This window comes from Echinops telfairi, unplaced genomic scaffold (genome assembly GCF_000313985.2).
Source record: "Echinops telfairi isolate 266 unplaced genomic scaffold, ASM31398v2 ScPeMD7_7469;HRSCAF=8507_1, whole genome shotgun sequence".
In the NCBI taxonomy this organism is placed as follows: Eukaryota; Metazoa; Chordata; class Mammalia; order Afrosoricida; family Tenrecidae; genus Echinops; species Echinops telfairi.
In genome coordinates this window covers 71,704,271-71,710,005 of record NW_022111373.1, presented here as the reverse complement: position 1 = coordinate 71,710,005, position 5,735 = coordinate 71,704,271, and positions in this window count along the sequence as shown.

Here is a 5,735-nt window from a genome sequence, read left to right as displayed (position 1 = left end):
GCTTACACCAGATGGAGGGCAGGCTTGTGAAGAAGTGGCCACGGGGATCAGGTGTGCAGGTGCTAGGAACACAGTAGTGAGGGCCCTGCTTGCTACCAACTAGTGGTGCCGTCACTTCCCAATAGTGTGCAGCCACCAAGTGGAACTGTGAGTGCCCCGGGTGTGCTGGCACACCAGTGTCAGTGCTGGAAGGCTGCATGGCTTTTGGGCAGGCAGATACAGCATGAAGAGCAAGCGCTGTAGCATTAGATGTATAGCCTGGGCCCCACTGTTCCTTCACATCCAGAGCTACAGCTCTGCAAAACCATTAGGAGGAAATAATAAAAGGGGAACTGTTTTCCTAATATATATAAATATGGGACCTTAGATGTCTGTCTATGCAATTGGATATTTCCCAAATGGACATTAAGCGACACACAGCTTTACATTGGTTTTATTCCCAGCGTTTATATCTTGTCTGGGAAGATAAATACAGATCTAAGATACAAAGGTATTCTTTAATCCCAAGAGGTATGGTGGGGGAGATGAATTATTTTCTTTGTACACCTTCACATTTGAGAGAGAAAAAAACGCTTTGAACCCAAAGAATGACGTGTTTGAGTGTTAGTATATCTGAAGATGTTTTTAATAAATTGGCAAGTATTTTTAATAGGCATATATTTTATGCCTCTGGATTCTTGTTCTTAACCTGGATTTTTCACTTAATAAAACTTCGAGAAATGCCAGAGGAGCTAATGTTCCATTAACAGCAGAAACACTAGGACATTTATGCACCCAGAGGGAATTGTCTTCCCATTTTGTTGAGGGTTGTATTGTTTTGTAACACAATGTTGCGTACAAAGGAGAGGTGGGAAACAGGCCCACAGGTCAACCAGAGCTATGTCTAACCAAGGCCCACACCATTTAGTGTTGGGATCTGGAATTTCATTCCAAGACAGGCTGACTTATAAAGGGGCTGTGGACTTGTCATCGTGTGACCCAGGCTCTAGTTCGTCACAGAGGGTGTTCTGAGCCCATTACTCCTTATTGGGGTGCCAGCACAGGCGGCAGCATGCTGGCCCTTAGCTCCCCCGGAGGACCCTCGGAGCTTGAATAGAAGAGGCTGAAGAGCAGCCTCCTCAGTAATGCTCCAGAACCCTGGGGATTATTTAACTCTCTAAGACCCTCCACTTTCCCCCAGTCCCTGGATTTGGGTCCCTTTCCACAGCATTCCGAATTACTGCAGACGACCCACAAATAATAATACATTTTCAGATATCAAGGATGACTCACACCCAGGTGAGATTACCCATTGAACACTCATGTTCTCTTCAGAGCTGTTTCTGCGCCTGCACCAGCGGTGGGAGCTGGGCTACCCCTCCCTTTCCCCCAGGCCTCCATCTGTGTGTCTTCAGTGACAGGATTGGTCACATTTCCACGCCCAAACTAGACTGTGATTTGGTGGTTCAGTCTTTGAGAGTCATATTGCAGTTACTGTATCATTTCTGTATTAAAAACCACCAACAGCTGCTTGCTTATGCTGATTCAACTTAGATGTTAATTTACCAATCTAGTCTCAATTGCAATATATTTAAAATAGTAAAACATGTAGATGAGGATTTGGGGATGTTTTGTGATTCATGCTACTGTTCACTTGAATGTCAATTTCAAATGGATCTCACACAAATGCAGCCAAAATGATGTGTATGTAACCAATGTAGCATGAATGGAAGGTGTTTTTAAGAATTTCAAATCCTACTGGTCCTATAGTGTAGCAGCAGTATATGAGACACAGCTTGGCTATAGAGGATTTTACTTTGTTTATTTGGCATATGCCTATAGGCTTACTGAGTTTGTGAGCAGCGTAAAAACAATCATTCCTTAGTTATTGTGAGATTGAAACATTTCTGTAAAATCAGCTTTAAACAGACTCTCAGACCCAGCCATAAGGATTGTGAAGTGTATTTTTTCAGCAACGGGGCTTTTCACATTACAGGAAACCACGGGAAGTTCTCAGCACTGATTCCGTGTGTGTTGGGGCGAGGGTCCTTGTGTCCATGCAGCTCAGAAGGACTGTGGTGGCATGCAGCACGGCCACTTCATGCCATAGGTGCATTCAGTTGTGAAGCATGCTTTGGCCATAACAGACACAAATAATTAAAATTTCTAAATCCGTAGAGTAGAAGTTAGTTGGCAGCACCTCTCTATCTGGAACAGCATCAATATACACTACAATTTCATTTTCTGGATTCCTTAGAACTCCATTTTAAAATTCAAAACATTGAATTTGTAAAATCTGAGAATCAAGTCCTTAAAGGCCCCTATCAGGGAGTTGGAATTTCACACACCTTCCCAGATTATTTGTCAATCAAGTGAACAGCTGTAAACCATTTAGTAATGGTGGCCAAGCCATTTAATAGTAAAGCAGAAACCATCCTAAGTTTCACCTGATTCTTGCACTGAATTTAAATGATAAGATAAAGTGGGATGTGCATTTTAAGCAGATGTTATTTTCCATTAATTGCTTACCATAGAAAAGGAACTGTGCCTAGTGTTGGGAGCTGGTCAACAGCGTTGATTTCTGGTGGAAGAGGAGAGGGGAGCACTTGCCGCGGAAGCAGGGCGCACTGACAAGTGAGGGCTGCCTTACCGATCAATGCAGTGCTGATTTCTGAACTTGCTGCAAAGTGCTCGTTAGCTAAAGCACGTTAAGAAAAATGTTCGCTTAATTGCTTTGTAAAGTGAAGCAATGGCATTTTTTATCCTATAAATATAGTGTAATTAAAAAGTTTTCTACAAAATGAGTTTTATATTACCTCCTAAACTACCATATATGTAAACAGGTTTTTTTAAAGGTGGGTGGGAGTCTGGAGTGTGTGTATGTGTGTGTGTAATGATTTCCCATTGAATTGGTTTTTTTAAATGTGTCCATTCTAAAACTTTGTTTTTCCACAGTAAATGTACAATTAGATATTTGATTGAGTGACTCTTCTGAATCCCAAATGTGTAAAATGTTTCTCCTCTTCTCCAAATGTCTACTGTTATACTGGAAGGTCCATGTACAGAAACCACTGAGGCTGATGTGCTAACTCTTAAGGGTCTTAATTCCACACAGCAGATCTCCAAGCCGTTTGTTGTAGAGTGAGAGAGGGCTTTCACTGTAAGCGAGGGACAGTTACGAGCCCCTCACCCTAGGGCATCAGGTGGGTAGTTAGGCCTTGAAAGTCAGGTTACGGTGAACCCAAAGTGGATGAGTGTCGGTTATGGAGTTTGGTTCTCACACAGGGAAGTTTTGTTTTGCTTTTTAACTGGCATGTTTTATGGGTAGCGATCAAAGGGTGTAAGAAAAGTACTCCAGCATCTCCCAGTATTGATAGTGATTCGAAGACGTCTTCATGGTCCCCAGGTAGCACTTTTCCTTTTGTGACTCAGGAGGAGAGTCAGCGCAGCCCGTGCAGTAACTTCTCAACACTGACCGAATCTGTCTGGTTGCACCTCTCACCGGACTGTACGGTCTCTCTTGCCTAGTGTGTAACCAGAACTGTAGCTTATGACAAATGGAAAGGACACAGATCATTTTGCATGAATAAAGCCTATTAAGGCTAAAGAAACTGACATGTGTTTTAGTTTTTCTGGGTACATGAAAATCTTAATGGCAAACTGATTCACCATTTACTAGCTTTGTGCAATATTATAAAGGTAGAAGCAAAAAACACTAACACATTGTGCTTGGCTTTTAAGGATGGCTTTAACAACACCATTACATTAAGTGGACAGTATATTATAAACGGCAACTTCTGCAAATGTAATACTTAAACACACTCAGTTAGCATTCTAAAGTATTAAGAGTACAAAGAAAAACTAAGCAAGCATTTATAGCAATACTATGAAATCTCCAATAGTTTTGATTGTTGCCTTTTGCTCTCTAGTGCAACTTTTCTGCATTGTAATTGTACTGCTTTGTACTTCGTGTTTTATACACTCATGACTTCAGAGTTCACTACTTGTACACTGTGTACTGCAATCACCATCCTCTTGTACATGCAATGTAATAACATGCAGTTTTGGTGCTTAACAATATTCCTTTTTTTTCTTTAATAAAGGATATTTATTTGAATTACCCTGATTTTGCTTGTTTAAAAGGCCTTGGTGCTAGTTTCACTTCATTTCAACCAGAAGGAGCAAGTGCACTGCGTTTGCCTGTTAGAGCATGCAGCTCAGGGTTCAGAGACTATCCCTTTAAAATGTCTGCCTTCTCTCGAACACTTGATTAAGAAGTGACTTTCAAGGCGGGCTGCAAACCCATCAACCACTCTTGGAGAGAGAGAAGGTTTTAGTAAAGGGTTACAGCCTTGGAAACCTGCTGGGTGAGTTCTACTCAGTCCTGTAGTCGCTATGAGTTGGAATTGAGTTCGGTTTAAGTGTTCCTGTGTTAATATTTGCCATCCGTTTAGACTCATGGTCAAGCAAAGTGTGCCGGAGTATAAGTGTTTCATGTTAGGCTCCTGTTTTGTTTTCGGGAATAGATTGCTAGGTCTGTCTTCTGGGGCACGTACCTCTCTGGTGAGCAGTCAAGCACTTAATCACTCAGGCCAACCAAGACAGCAAACAAATGTAGAAACACTATCACAGAGTTTATTCTGATTCACACTGACCCGATGCGGGGTTTCTGAGGCTGTAAATCATGGGAGCAGAGAGAGCCTCGTCCTTCCCAGGGAGCAGCTGGTGGGTTTGACCTTGCTGTAAAATCTGTTCCAAGTCGCTGTGACCCTGTAGGACAGAGTAGAACTGCCCCCTCAGGCATCAAGACTCAGTCTTCATGGAAGCTGGCTGCCACATCTTCCCAGAATGCCACAGGTGGGTTCCAACTGCCAACCTCTCAGCAGGAAATCACTTTAACCACTTCACTACCACGGCTGAATTCATAACCCAGTAGAGAATTTCACAAATTCTTTGGCAGAGAAAAAACTTGGTTTAGAATTTCTTACTACAAATATACCAACATTCCATTACATTCTGACTGTTTACCAAAGTTTAACTGGGGTTCCCAAGAGCTTTGTCACCAACAAATGGCTACCTTCCAGTCCTTTCCAGAGACCTACCACAGCAGTGTTGTTTATCAAAGACTCTCCTAACCCCCAATGCCAGCCCCTAGCCTGCCTCTTCACAGTGCTGTAACATGTTTATCCTATACCTTGGCACATCTGTTGGCATTGAATGTCCATTTGGAAAGCACGTGGGTAATATGTTTCTCCTAGTCAAAACACCAAATGCGATAATCAGGAAGTTAAAAGAGGGAAAAGGGTGGAATTTGAGAACCTAGTTCAAGAAGTGGTGTGAGAGACGAACTTGACCAGGGTGACTGTTAGGTGGCCGAGAATTAGGGTTTAACACCAGGTTAAGTTTCTGACATGTGCAACTTCGCTCTCTTTCCTTTACAGTCCAACTTACGAACTAGCTTCCAGTTCAGGCTTCCTAGAGTAGCTGTTCTTACTTAACCTGTGGGTCGCGACCCCTTTGATGGTCAAATGACCATTTCATAGGGATCACCCGTTTCATAACAGTAGCAAAATGACGGGAAGTAGCAAGGAAAATAACTTTATGGTTGGTTGGTCCCCACATGAACTGTATGAAAGAGTTGCGCCGCCTGAGGAAGGTTGCGAACCCCTGCCCTAGACTGACTCGAGGCCCTGTAGAGAAAGCTGTGGGCAGAAACCATACTTTGCTAACCAAAGGTCAGAGCAGAGCCAACAGCG